A 14,445-nucleotide genomic window follows, 5' to 3' on the forward strand; every position below is an offset into this window, starting at 1 on the left:
GGCGCTGCGGATGGGACCGGCCCGTCCGACTGGCTCGGGCTGCCGTGCAGGTTACGTGCTGTGCGAACTTCATGCAAACTCGTGCTTTGAACGATGCAGCCGGGACGCTGCAGGATGATAACTGGGGGCTAAAGAACCGTCTCCAAAAAGCAGGTAAGAATTTTGCAGTTGTGCACAGGTCCGTTTGTGACAGCAGGTACAGCTTGCTTCAACCTCTTTCACATAGTGGGCAAGGAAAAAAGGTCTTTGTGTCAGGTAGGGAACAAGCAGCCACTTCCCACAGCGAGCTGGGAGGGGGCTGGAGGGAATTCCTGACAGGGGCTGCCAGAACTGAACTCACTTTCAGGTCGCAGTCAGACAGTTGTTTCTGCCATGACCAGGCTCTGCAAGCACAGGGACCAGGTTTCACAGAAGAAGTGCCAAGCCAGTCCTCAGTTTCTTTGGCTCTTTCCTACTGTGACAAACTCCCATCTGCCCTCCTTCCCTTTTCCACCACATTGACACGAATGCAGACTTGAGGTGGCTCTGAGTCCCCGTGCTTTCTGATAGAGAGCAGTTGTGCAACTGCCTGCTGCCCTTTTCCCTTCAAAAAGCTTCTGCTGCTTCACTGGGACTGGAGACAGATGGACCTTCTGGAGGTGCACAGGCCCTTTCCTGTATGCATGTGAGTATCTATAACAGATGGTGCATTGCCCTCTCCAGTAGACTCTTTTCCTTCCTCAGTTCTAGCTTTACAAGGAGGCCTCATGCAGGATGTGTCACTGTGTCTTGGAACTCTGGTCAATTCCTGTGTTTCAGTGACACTAGATAGCTCTGTAATATGGTAATTTTCACCAATGTTTGATCTGAGTTGATAACTGTAAGCAAAGGTCTGGCTCAGCTCTCCTGTTTTCTCAGCTTGTCTTTCCATTTTAACAAGCTCAACCCTACTTTGGTAAACTCACTTTGCAGCCCAAATTTTATCTGCAGCTTCACGGACTTTTTGTTGGGATGTCAAAGTATGGAAGACTTCAGGGATACACAAATTTTGCAGGGTGTCAGAAAACTCTGTTTTGAAGGCAGCTGCCCTGGCAATGACAGAAGTGCCTGAGTCGTGTCTATCTCTGCATTGATCTCCGGCCTCTCATTTTCAGAGGTAATACTTGGTGCCTCGTAGCCCTCTTCTCTACACACTTGGCACTCCATGATGAAAGGTAGTGCCTTTGTCCTCTTTTCTGCTTTCTCTTTCTGATTTTATACAGGCTTTTTATCCACAAGGCAATGGTAAAACCCAGAGGGCATTTCCTGCCATGTCCTTCGGCCTTGATAAGCTGCCTGAATCCTGGCAGCAGCTTTCTTCTTTTTGTCCACTTTTCTTCCACTACAATTGCCCTGTGGGAAACAGTTCTTCTTCCCCACATAAACAAACACCAGTGAATCCAAATACATGGGTTGCATCTGATTTAAATGACAAACAAAATAAAATCAGTACAAAATTGATAATTCATGTTCAGTAAATCAGTGGGTTTTTGCTTTTTTTTTTTTTCTTTTGGGGAAAATCAGTTCTTTCTATGTATTTGTATTCAGTGATGTTAGTTAATATTTTGCATATCTGACAATTAAGGAGCCAGAGACATCCCAGCTGCAGTATCAGACTTGATCAATCTGCTGCTGACTCCCAGAGGAATTACTTTCTGACCGACTGATCACCCCTTAGCCTAAACAAGGAACTCTAAAACTTCATGTCTCCTTCAACATTTACCTTTAAGTTGTTGTCTGCAATGTATTGTGTTGAATGGGAATAATTAAGAACATTGCTAAAGAACTCAATGAAGTGGCAAACACTCCAGTTCAAATCTGGGAACCTCCTAAATGGTCTGCTTTCTTTTCCTTTTTTATTATTATTTTCTTCTTGGCAGAATTGGGAACTAGGTTTATGTTATCATTTCAATTATTTTCTTCCTAAGCTTGTTCCTATGTGTAGCTACTCTTTGTCCCTTGTGGAAGAATTGTGCTTAAGACGACTTGCCAGGCTTCCACTAGAACAAGTACATCAAGATCCAAGGGTAAGTGATAAAAACCTAAGCGCTATTACCCAGGCCTAGGAATAATAATTAAGAAAATTTTAAAAAGAAGTTTAATGATTGTAGAAGTAGTGAGAGTTCAATGTTAGTAAGAGTTCAATTTAGACTGAATGTCTTGTAATTTTGATGGTTTCAAAGTTTTATTAATGCTTTGATTTATTCATTTGCTAAAAAATAGTAGTCCTGAAACTTTAATGATACACTGGATTGTTAAATGTATTATTGCATATACTGTTTGGGAATTGTTCCCTCAGTTCTACATTTATTTCAACACCTGAGGAAGGAAAGGATTGAATGAGGAAGAGAAGGGTTTGTATGAGATTCCAAATGAAAGATGTATTAATGAATATAAAATACTTCAAATTACAACCTGCTGCCTCAAAAGCCATGGGGTGAGATGTGGGAAATGGTTCTTCTTCTTCCCTCTGTAAGTATAAACTAAATGCCTTTAAATTCAGCAAAGGCCTTCTGCTGATTATACCCAGCTAATGGTAAAACCAGGCCTGCTGGTCAAGGACAAACGAAAGCAAAACAACAGGTGTGTTACAAGTCAGGAAGGATGGGCAACAAGTTATGAATTGCCCTGCTAGTTACTGGCCTAACCTGGGGCTCATGGACATCAATTGGCTCTGGATGTTAGTATGTTCATGCACTGTGGCTATGACCATGACCACAGGGGATCACAGGGGCATTACAGGCCATGTGTGAGCCCTCGGTCTCATTTAAAAACCCCTCCAAACTGAGGGGGAGGTTGAGGAAGCACCTGACTGCCCGTGGCCTGTGTGATGGCATCAGCTCACAACAAGCCCCTCCTCACAGCCTGAATGCTGGTAGCTGACAGACTTTGTTTCTGGGAGCTGCTGCCACACTTTGCTGTATCTGATGTGCGAGGGTGGGGACTCCCTTGAAGATGCCACGGCAAAAATGAAAAGCCTTGCAAAAAATTGGATGAGGTCTACCAGCTCTGTTCCTGCCTGTGTTTGAAAGCATTTGCACTTTATAATATTATCCTGAGTTAGATGAGATGGATGCTTTGTGGGTCCACATCATCAACACACGATTGACTAGGTTTCTTTGTAGCTTCAGAAATGTATATTGACAAAGATAATAATTCTCTATTGCCCCAAAGAGGAAAAAGTAACATATTTTCTTAGGAATGCTTGGGGGCCCATATTTTTTTGTCTCTTTCTTCATTACATTACTGGATGTTTTTCCAGTGCTTGTGGCTTTTTTCATTATTTTTCAATAAAAAGAAAGTCAATTGCTGTGGTTTTTTTCCTCTACTGCTCTATGCCTTTTGCTGCCTGCTTGGATTACAGAAAGAGGTTATTTCCTCAATCAAGTTTTCTGTTGTGCATTTGCAGCACATGTATTAAAAGCTATATTTCTCTTGAAAAATGTTATATATTATATACACGAATCTGCAAGTACACAATAGCATTATCAGATTGTGCTTCATGAGCACAACCCTCATACTTGAATTTTTGTACGTTGTAAGTTGTTCTACCATCTGTTTTTTGAAAGCTACTACTTGTACAGAAAATGCAGCAGCACCACCCATTGTTCCAAGCCACACTCAGCCTCACAAGACTCAGGGGCTGAGAATCACAGCTTCTCAACATGGGCAGCTGAGCTACAGGGTACATGTCTGTGACCTTCATCCTTAGCTTTCAGAAATAAATTGGAAGATGAAATGAGGGGGGAAAAAAACCACAACAAAAACCAAACAAACCAAACAAACAAAACCCAAATAAGTGTTAACTACTTGCTTGGGTGTCAAGGTGTTCACATAGTGGTAGATTCAGATTTGTTCTGACCATTTCTATTCACCTTGAGGGCTCTTCAGTAATTTCTCCCTGCCAGCCAGCCATCACTAGCATGCCTCATCCCTCATTACATGCCCTTCCTCTCAAAAATGGAGCCAGAAATGTGAAAAGGCTCCCTGTCTGGGTGACAGACCATGAGAGTGCAGGACAGCTGCCTCATTCAGGCACTGCTTTGTTGAGATTTTACAAGCCTTACTTTCTAGGTGCCCACAAAATGGGAGGATGATGAAGTCCTGCAAAGGGATACCTAGCTTGCTCTGCTTAGAAATGCTCCATATCCAAATGGTGGCTGGGTTTGTTTAAGTTAGGAGCCACTGGCAATGGCAAGCATCTTCAGCCACCTAGGATTTGGGCTGTTTAGGCCTCCTGTGAGCAAGACCCCTAGATGTCTGAGATGCACCCATCTTTCACTTAAAACCTCTCGCTAACTTGCTTCTGTCCTTCTCTAGCTGTGTCACAGCAGGGTTCAAGTCATCCCACCAACTTGCTGAAGATTATCTCCTGGTTGTCTGAGTTGGGATGTGAGACTTCTAGCCAGAGATGCCTGCTTGTCATGCTGAATCTCTATTGTTTGAGTTTATGTCAAAAAATCTGTAAAGAATAAAATTTATTATTTCTAGAGTTTTATTAGGATTAGATAGAAATGTTTTCAAGTAGAAACCAAAGAGATAAAATACGTAGGATCATAATGTTGGCATATTTTGTACTTCCATTTTCACTGGCTCGTGAGCAGATAGTACACTTAAACGTTGACCCAGAAACCAGCTTTCATGTACAACAGCTTCTGGAATTTCGTATCCATTATAAATGATCCTGCTCTACTTGGTGTGGGGCCACAGACCACATCTGGAGCATTGCATTCAGTTTTGGTCCCTGCTCTACAAAAAGGATGCTGACAGGCTGGAGAGAGTCCAGAGAAGGGCCACAAGGATGATCAGAGGACTGGAGGACCTGCCATATGAGGAGAGGCTGAGAAAACTGGGCTTATTTAGCCTTGTGGGAAAAGAAGGCTTTGGGGAGACCTTATTACAATGTTCCAGTACTTAAAGGGTGGCTGCCAAGAAGATGGAGACTCCCTATTTACAGGGAGTCACATGGAAAAGACAAGGAGTAATTGGCACAAGTTGCTCCTAGGGAGATTCTGACTGGACACAAGAGGTAAATTTTTCACCATGAGGACAGTCAAACATTGGAATAGTCTCCCAAGGGAAGTGGTAGATTCCTTCACATTGGACAGTGTGAAGTTTCAGCTTGACAGGGTACTAAGCCATTTCATATAAACTACAGTAGTACCTAAAATGGTTGGACCAGATGATCCTTGAGGTCCCTTCCAACCTGGCATTTTATGATTATATGATTATATAATGCCATTATTTACAGTTCTAAAGGAGCTTTAGTCTCCTTGAGTGTGCTTAAAATTCAGTGACTACCTCCAGGTACTTGCTTGTGACATTGAAATTTTTCACGGTTGTGCTCTAGAATATATACAAACAAAACCCAGCTAGACTTCTGAGAGGCACAATTGAGATGATAGGCATGACCTGATTTTTCAGTGTTTTCTCAGTTTTCTTACCAGTTGTCTAAGCATATTGAGTACAGAGGAAACAAGGACTTTCAACATGCATGCATAATAGCCTGTATCTACAACAGGACAGTTCTGAGTAACACCAATTAGCCTAGGACAATGGAAACACTTGATGTTAACCATGAGTGTAAACAAAGCACAGATTATTAGATGCCTTCACAGTTTCCAAGTTAAATCAGAGTATGTTTCTTATGTAATTCGTAAAAAATAACTTTAAGGCAACAATCAAAACGGAAGGGATGTGAAGGCAATGTGAGCTAATGGAATGTCCTATAATTATTTGGCAGCCTATGTAACCAGTGGATTTATTTTTAAAGCTGAGTAACTACATCAAGTAAATTTGCCACAGGCCAGGAGAACACCTGAAATGCAGGAGAATGTAATCCTAGCCAGTAATACAGTTTCACTGAGGGCACAATTGAAATGCCTCTATTAGAATGCACATAGGATGGGGAATAAACAAGAGGAGCTACAGGCTGCAGGGCTATGATGTTACTGCTGAGACTTGGCAGGATGCCTCCTCAGATTTGAGCATGGGAATGGATGGTAGGTACAAGCTCTTAAGGAACAACAGGGGAGAAGAGGAGGAGGTGCCACCCTTTACATCCATGACCAGCTGGAGTGCATGGAACTCCTTCTCGAGATAGAGGAGGAGCTGACTGAGAGCTTATGGGTCAGGGTTAAAGGGAAGATAGGGGCAGGTGATACCATAGGGGGGGTCTGCTATAGGCTACCTGACCAGGAAGACCTAGTGGGTGAGGATCTCTATAGACAGATAGGAGCAGCTTTGTGTTTACAAGTCCTGTTCCTCATGGGGGAGTTCAACCACTCAATATATGCTGGAGGAACAACACATCAGGGCACCAGTAATCCAAGAAGTTCCTGGTGTGCATTGACAACAATTTCCTTCTCAAAGTGAAGCCAACTAGAAAAGGTGCTATGCTCAAATGTTTTCTCACCAAAACGGACTGGCTAGAGGACAATGTGAAGCTTAAGGAAAGCTTTGGCTGCAGTGACTATGAAATAGTGGAATACCAGATCCTTAAAGCAACAAGGAGAGTGTGAAGCAAGGTCACTACCCTGGACTTCAGGAGAGCAGACTTTGACCTCTTCAGGGATCTGCTTTGTAGGGTACTATGGGATAAAGCCCTGGAGAGCAGAAGAGCCAAAAAAAGCTGGTCAGTATTCAAGGATCACCTCCTCCAAGCCCAGGAGCAATGCACCCCAACAAATTGCAGACAAGAATGACAGGAGACCTGCATGGATGAACAAGGAGCTCCTGGATACACTTAGAAGTAAAAAAAAAAAGTCTAGAGAGGGTGGAAGCAAGGATAGGTAGCCTAGGAGGAGTACAAAGAAGTTGTCCAAGCAGCCAGGGATCAGGTTAGGAAAGCTAAAGTCCAGATAGAATTAAATCTTGCCAGGGACATAAAGGATAACTAGAAAAGTTTCTACAGGTACCTTAGTGATAAAATGAAGGCTAGGAAAAATGTGGACACTCTCCAGAAGCTAAAACGATCTGGTCACAAGGCATATGGAGAAGTCTGAGCTTTTTGCCTCAGTCTTCACTGATGAGTCTTCATCAGGGGCTCTGGCCACACCATCCAAGTCAGAGAAGATGAAAGCAGGGGCTGGTAGAAGGAAGATCTACCCACTGCAGAAGAGCAGGTTTTCAAGACTTTCTAAAGAACCTGAAAGCGCACAGGTTCTGATGGGATCTATCCACACCTCCTCAGGGAACTGGCAGATGAAGTTGCAAAGCTACTTCATGTTTGAAAAGTCATGGCAGTCTGGTGAAGTTCCCACTGACAGGAAAAAGGGAAACATAAACCCCATAGAAGGATTAAAAACAGCCTTGAGGAAAAGGGGGTGTTGGCTGATGAGAAGCTCAACATGAGCCAGCAAAGTGCACTTGCAGCCCAGAAAGCCAATTGTGTCTTGGGCTGCATCAAAACGAGCATGGCCAGCAAGTCAAGGGAGGTGATTCTCACCCCCTACTCACTCTCATGAGACCCCACCCAGCATTCTGTGTCCAGTTCTGGAGCCCCCAGCACAGGAAGGACATGGAGCTCTTGCAGCCAGTCGAGAGGAGGGCCAAGAAGATGATCTGAGGGCTGGAGCACCTCTCCTGTGAAGACAGGCTGAGAGAGTTGGGGCTGTTCAGCCTGGAGAAGAGAAGGCTCCGGGGAGACCTTAGAACAGCCTTCCAGTAACTGAAGAGGCTACAGAAAAGCTAGGGAGTGACTTTTATAATGGCTTGTAGCGATAGAACACGGGCTTCAAACTGGAGGAGGCTTGATTTAGAAAGAAATTCTTTCCTGTGAGGTTGGTGAGACACTGGCACAGGTTGCCCAGGGAAACTGTGGATGCCCCATTCCTAGAAGTTTTGAAGTCCAAGTTGGATGGGGCTTGGAGCAACTTGGTCTAGTGGGAGGTGTCCCTGCCCATACAGAGGGGATTGGAACTAGATGATCTTTAAGCTCCCTTCCAACTCAAACCATTCTATGATTCTATGAATAAAGTTTTAAAACAGTGAACTGAGAGGTTTTGAGACCTAAAAAGATATCTCTACTGAGTTACATCTTTGACATCTGTCATTCCTCTCACTTCTGAAAAGCCAAGGAAGCTGAATACAAACCACAAATGTTTACTGCATGTCACTAGAAAGCATAATTGATGTTACTTTAAAAATGTGAAAACTAGATCTGCCTTTTTTACCTTTTCTATCCTATTTCCTATGACTGCTTTAATGGCCTGCCTGTGCCTAGTCAAAGGAATCAACCTAACTTCATCTAATAGCATAACGTCATCTAATAGCAAACAAAGGCTGGGCTGGAATAACTCCCTGAGTTGCAAGCACAGTCCAAGAGTTTGTGTGGTAGGAGGCGGCATGCAGGGACCACAGCCAAAACGCTTGGCAGATTCCTTCCATGGCACAGGGGGTTGGGGCTGGCAAGATCTTCAGCTCTCCAAAGGAAGTGCAGGGCTGGACCCTGGCAGGTTGACAGATGTTGGGGAAGAGTGCCAGGAGATAACTTGCCCTGGCTCTAGAGCTTGCAGAACAAATGCCACCCCCACTGAACTCCATAAAAGCCCAAAAAGGCCTTTTAACTGCCCAACAAAAGAAACTGGGCTGCTGTCACCCTTCCCCACATTATCACCCTTTTTTGTCCTCACCAGGGCAACACCTCACATTCATTCCCAATGCAATGTGCCTGACACAGCCATCAGACTGGTTTCATAAGGTCTGCAGTGTTTTGAGGCTCTCAGCAAGCCCAGAAAGTATGATGCATTAACTCCAGATCCATCAGATAATTAGCAAAATCCAAAGGAGCAAAAATACACACTGTAGGAACACTTCACAGTTTTAATTCCTCTACTGGTAATGTTGGCTAGGAATTATATCAGACACCTTATTCACTCAGTTAAATAACCATTTCTCATTGCACCTGTATTTTACCTTACTGTGATCTCACAGCAGCACAGCAGACTGTCACCCTGCTGTGGAGCCCATCTCCCATTGTGACATCATGAGCAAATGTTGAGCAGCTGAAGCCATATTTGACTTCATGACTTTGTTGCCAAAGAATGATGTTGTGTAGTCTTGTCTGAGCCAATGATTCAGTCCCAGTGCCCTCTCTTCTGCACAAGGCTGATGAGAAAAACCCACTGGGGACTTTTCAACAATACAATCATACCATTCTCAGCAATACAAGGAAGAAATCCCACCCCATGTGACTCAGCAAGTCTTTGCCCAAAATGTTCCATTAGTCTTTCAGCATTTCAGCACAGGCAGGACTTGTACCGTTGATTTCCCAGTGGTGAAGACATTTCTCAGAAAGCTCTCAGTTCACCTCAGAATGGCTAAGCTAATTTTTATACCTCATATGTATTTTCTTATATATAAGAATCAAGAGATGAGTAGAACAAAGAGCACAGCTTGCAAGCACAGAGAATAAAACACATTGATATAATAAGCAAGCCTCCTCATTTCTTAGGCCAAGCTCATCCATCAACCTGAAGCAGTCTTCAGCTGAAACATGCTTTTCATTCCAATGCTGTTTCCAACAATGCTTTCCATTTTCATTTCTGTGACACATTTTATAGTATGGAACAGTAGAAAGTTACCACTCTGTAATAAAGGTTACTGCCACATGTTCCAAATGCCACAGTGCTCAAGTGCTGACAACCTCTGCAAGACCTCATCACCACGTAAAAAAGACCAGAAAAAGCAAATATGTTAAGAAACACATATTTAAATTCTAAAAGTACTAATAGAAAAGATCAGATTAATCTTTGGTAAGAGAGAAGGGTGGTGTGGAGGAGCAAGGTAAGGCACACAAGAGAAAGTCAGAGAAAAAAGGGATTATGAATAAGATTAGAAAAGATTTCTACTGGGGACAGAAGTCTCACTTCTGCAGCCATATCTCATTACAAGATGACAGGTTCAGTTAACAGCATGCTCACAAGTCTGTGAAAAACATGCAGTAGGTTACATTGGTCTTCTTTGTTTTTCACAATCACTACAAAGTCTGTGAGCATGCTGACCACTGAACCCATCATCTCTGTGACTGAAGGAGTAAAAGATGTTGAAAGAGGCTGTCTTTCTTATTTGTGTAGGAATCATATCAGTCAGGCAGCACTGGGACAACACAAGAAAGCACTATTGCAGACATTAGTTTAATTTATTTACTTGTTATCAACAAAGTTGTACACTTGTCAATTACCTGATTAAACTGGTATATCATGAAGCAAAAAATGTAAGTCATAACAACCTCAGTAGACAGTCCAAAATGTAAATGTCAATATTGATGGAGTGTTTGGATAGTTATCAACAGAGGAATACTGTTAGATTAACTATAAAGTCATATGCTTGCTTGAACATGTGAATATAAAATATATTACATATATACATTTCTTTAGTTATATGAAAAAATACCACCAGGAAATCTAATTTTGTCAGCTGATGGCAGTATCAAAGAAAGATAACTCCTCTGATAGTGTAACTGTGGTTTGTGTGTGTGTATGTTTTAAGTAGATTACTTCCAAATAACTAGAATTCCTCAAGCTGAAATAGCCATATTAACAGTCACTTGGGGGGATAGACATGTTTCCTGTTTTCCATAACCCAGAGATCTATTTCCTTGCCACTGTACCTGTAGTGCAGACCCTGCCCAGCTCCTGGCCAGGGCACATAAATGAACTGAGCAATTTCAGATCCTTGTCAGTTTAAAAGAAAAATTAATTAAAAGGTTTTCTTGCCTGAACTCAAGAAGAGAGAGATGAGGGTAAGAAATTAATGTACATATAGACCACAGAATTTGAGGTTATTGATAAATTATTTTTCAGTCCTTGGACATAGTACCAAAAATATTCATCTGCCAGTAACTCCTGGAGTCCCTCAGATAAACTGTTACCAGAGAAATCACTTGATAAACCACCTTATTGGCTCATGACACCTATGAGACCAGCCTGCTAGCTTGATCAATCTTAAAATACTAGAAATGGAAACACTTATCAGTAAGGCCAGCCTTGGTGGCCTGAGCTCACATGGCATGTGCTCTAGTGAGAGCAGAAAACTCTACCTTAGTGTCTCACAGCCAGCTTGGAAACAACTACCACTGTTGAGATTTTCTTTGCAGACAGGTGTCTGTCATTCCTTCGGTAGTAACAGCACCAACATCAGTGAACTGATGAATGAAGAGACTGATCCTCTCAAAAGAAGAAAATAAGAAGGAAAAAACAACAACAAACAAACAAAAAGCACAAAAATCTCTGAAGTGAGTTGTGAGTGTGGGTATCTTGAAGCTTCCTTTTCTGCAGAGCCAGCTGCTGCAGTTATTATCCTAAACCTGAAAATGCAGACGGAAGTCTTGGGATTCCTTAAACCCAGATCAAGATCCCTTCCTTTTAACATAAAAAAAGTGCCAGTCCTGAGTATTCCCTCCTTTCTGAACCCCAGGTCCAGACCATAAAGCACCTGAAGCCAAAAAATTCACTCCTCCTGCAAAACACATGTGTGAGGACACTCCTGAAAAGAGAAAAAGAGACAGTGTAGAAATGGGTGACAGACCCTGCAATGGGAGAAGACCCAGAGGTGATGGTCAAGAATGATGAGCTCAGGGAAGAATGCAAGGAATAACAGTAAATTCTCACAAAGAAAGCTGAAATTATGTCAATACAGGGGAAAATGAATGGTAACCTTTGTTTTAGGTATGTGGCTTTATCAGTCAGTCACCAGATTGCACAAACAGCCTTCCCTGAATTAATTAGTCAAGAGTAATGTTTTCCTGAGCTGACCAGTCCAGTGTGGGAGGGAAGCCTCTATGTGACTTAGCCCAATAAAGTATAAAAACTGAACAACTCACAGAATCAGCTTTGAAGAGAGAAACTGGCTCAAGGTTGGTTTAACCTACTTACTCCTTCCCAGCAACTGGGGACACACAGTGTCATGACAGTGAAGATCTAGAGAGCAGCCATGGGAATGAGTACAGTACGTTTGTGTCGCGATTCCCCTGTACACTGCAAACACTACGCTGGGCTTGTGCTGTGGTTTCAGTATATCGCTATATCCTTCTGCTAAATCAAAGTCCTCTGCATGCCTATGAGAACCTGGTCAGAGAGTATTGGACTCTGGCTGGGAAACTGTAAATGAGTGCAAGATGAAAGAAGAAGCCATTACTAGCAAGACCTTCTCCTTTCTCTGGATTATCTGTCTCAGGTCACTGAATGGAAGATCCCCTGACAGGAAATCACATCTTTCACAGGCTCAAACACTGAAGAGTTGGTTCATCTATAGACTACTAGTATAGCCACAAGCCCTGAACTTTTAACAGTCATGTCCACTGAAAAACTGAAAGAAAATGAGAAGCCTGCCTACTTTGTTCAAGTTCAAAAGACAAATGAACAAATAAAAAAAAAAAAAAATAAAACCTACTAGCCTGGTGGCATTCTCCATGCTCCACCCTAACTAAAACACCTTTTAATAGACCACTAGAACCAACCAAGATGTAGAGGACAATCAGTTTTTCAGAGGTTACAGGAATTTGTCAGCCCAGGCTTTAAAAATCTATCTTCCTATCAATGTATCTTCCTATCAATCTATCAATGGGAGAAGGAAGCTACAGGGATCACTAGACCATTATGCACAACAGGCAACAAAAAACTTGATATCCAATGCTAAATGAACTAATTGTGGCAGAATTGCGGAGAGATTTAATTGGAGAGATTTAATTACTGCAGTGATTTGATTATGACCATGTAAGATGATCTAGTCTCAAGAGAAGTTCTTAAAATTTTCCTTCCAAGTAACTGATTGAAATGTTTTCTTTGATTTAAGAATATTTAAGATTACTGTTCTTTGGGAACTGTTTCAAGCTACTTATAGTAGATTAAACAACAGTTTTGAAACACATTAACTCCTTCAGTCTGTATAACCCTGTAAGGCCTTCCACCCAATTTGACCAATAAAATGGTGAAATTCCATCAAAAGATCCCTATAAGAAGATAACATCTCCATTGAAAGTATTGAACAGGCACAAAGAGAAATCTGTAATAGCAATTACTATCATAACCATGTTTTTGAATCATGTATAGTGTTTTGCTCTCAGTTATTAATAAATCATTATCATAGCTGAAGCAAGGCAAATAACTTGCTGTGCTTAAAACAGCAGGAGTTACAGACCTGAACTTGCAGTCATGACAGACTTTTTTCCCCACTTCAGAGTCCTGTGATATAGACAGTCCTCAAGAGCCCAGCAAAGTCTACTCCTAGCCCTAACATCACTGCATCAGGAGAAATTCAAGCCCATTGTGAGAATGGACAGCATCATTTTCTAGAAAAATCCTGGGATAATAGGAAAGAAAACATCAGCAACTGGGCAGCAGTCCCCTCTTCAACATGGAACTACTGAAACCCTCAAGATAAGCATAATCACCCCTCTCAATGGAAGGCACATTTACTTGAGTCAGCCATTAAGCCAACTTCAACAACATGAAAAGCTTAAACACACAAGAACTCTACACACCAGCCATCTATCAGTGTGCCTTAAATTTACCTTGCTGACATACTTTTGTTGGGCTTCTTTTCTAAAGGCTGATGAAACTAAAATAGCTGAGGAAAGAGCCCAACAAGCACAGCAGCCTGAGCTTAAGATAAAGGGAGACAGGGATCTTTGGCCAGGGTGGAAGGGAACAGTGAATGTTAAGAATGAAACTACCTTTGTATGTTCAGAAGAAGCTGACATAATGCAACTGGTCATTGCACCTGGAGGAGAGGGCTTACTTCTCCCCACCTCAAGCTCCTGGCCCTGCCTTTTCCTCCAATCAGATCTGATACTGTTGCTCTTCCTCCATCTCTCCACTATGGGGCCATCCTGCTGATTTATTGAGCTGAACTGTCCCACAGAATGGCATGACCAGCACCACAAGAAGCACTAATAAGAAGGGTGGTAGTGGGAATACTCAGCCAAATGGCGGGGGGAAAAGGGAGCTGGCAAGAGCACCCCAACCACAGGGATGTGGGATTGCTGCAACCCACCCTGCCTCAGGAAGTCACACTTTGGGGTAGACTAAGAAGAGAGGGAATTTTGCAGAGAAAATGGAAGCACTCTGCTGTCTAGCCACACGTGCCAAAAGCACAGCAACAGTTGTTTCAACTTATTTTCCTTATCACTTTGTGCATTTGAGCATTTTCAAGTTTATTTTAAGTATAAAGAGTAACAGCTACAAGATTTGGGGACACTGAGAAAAATGCAGCATGTAAGCTAGGGAAAAACTCCAGAAAAACCAAACAAACAAAAAAGATACATAATGTCAAGCTAGCTGTGGCAAAGCCCTGGGGAAAGAGGAGAGAGAGCAGTTAAAAATCTAACACACCATTTGCTTTTTATTTTCAATCAGGTATAATAAATGTACACAAAAGGATGTATTTTCATTTTTGTTCATCTTACGTATATGAAATAGTAGGGAA

The sequence above is a fragment of the Chaetura pelagica genome, unplaced genomic scaffold (genome assembly GCF_000747805.2).
Source record: "Chaetura pelagica isolate M959 unplaced genomic scaffold, ChaPel_1.0 scaffold16, whole genome shotgun sequence".
Lineage (NCBI taxonomy): Eukaryota > Metazoa > Chordata > Aves > Apodiformes > Apodidae > Chaetura > Chaetura pelagica.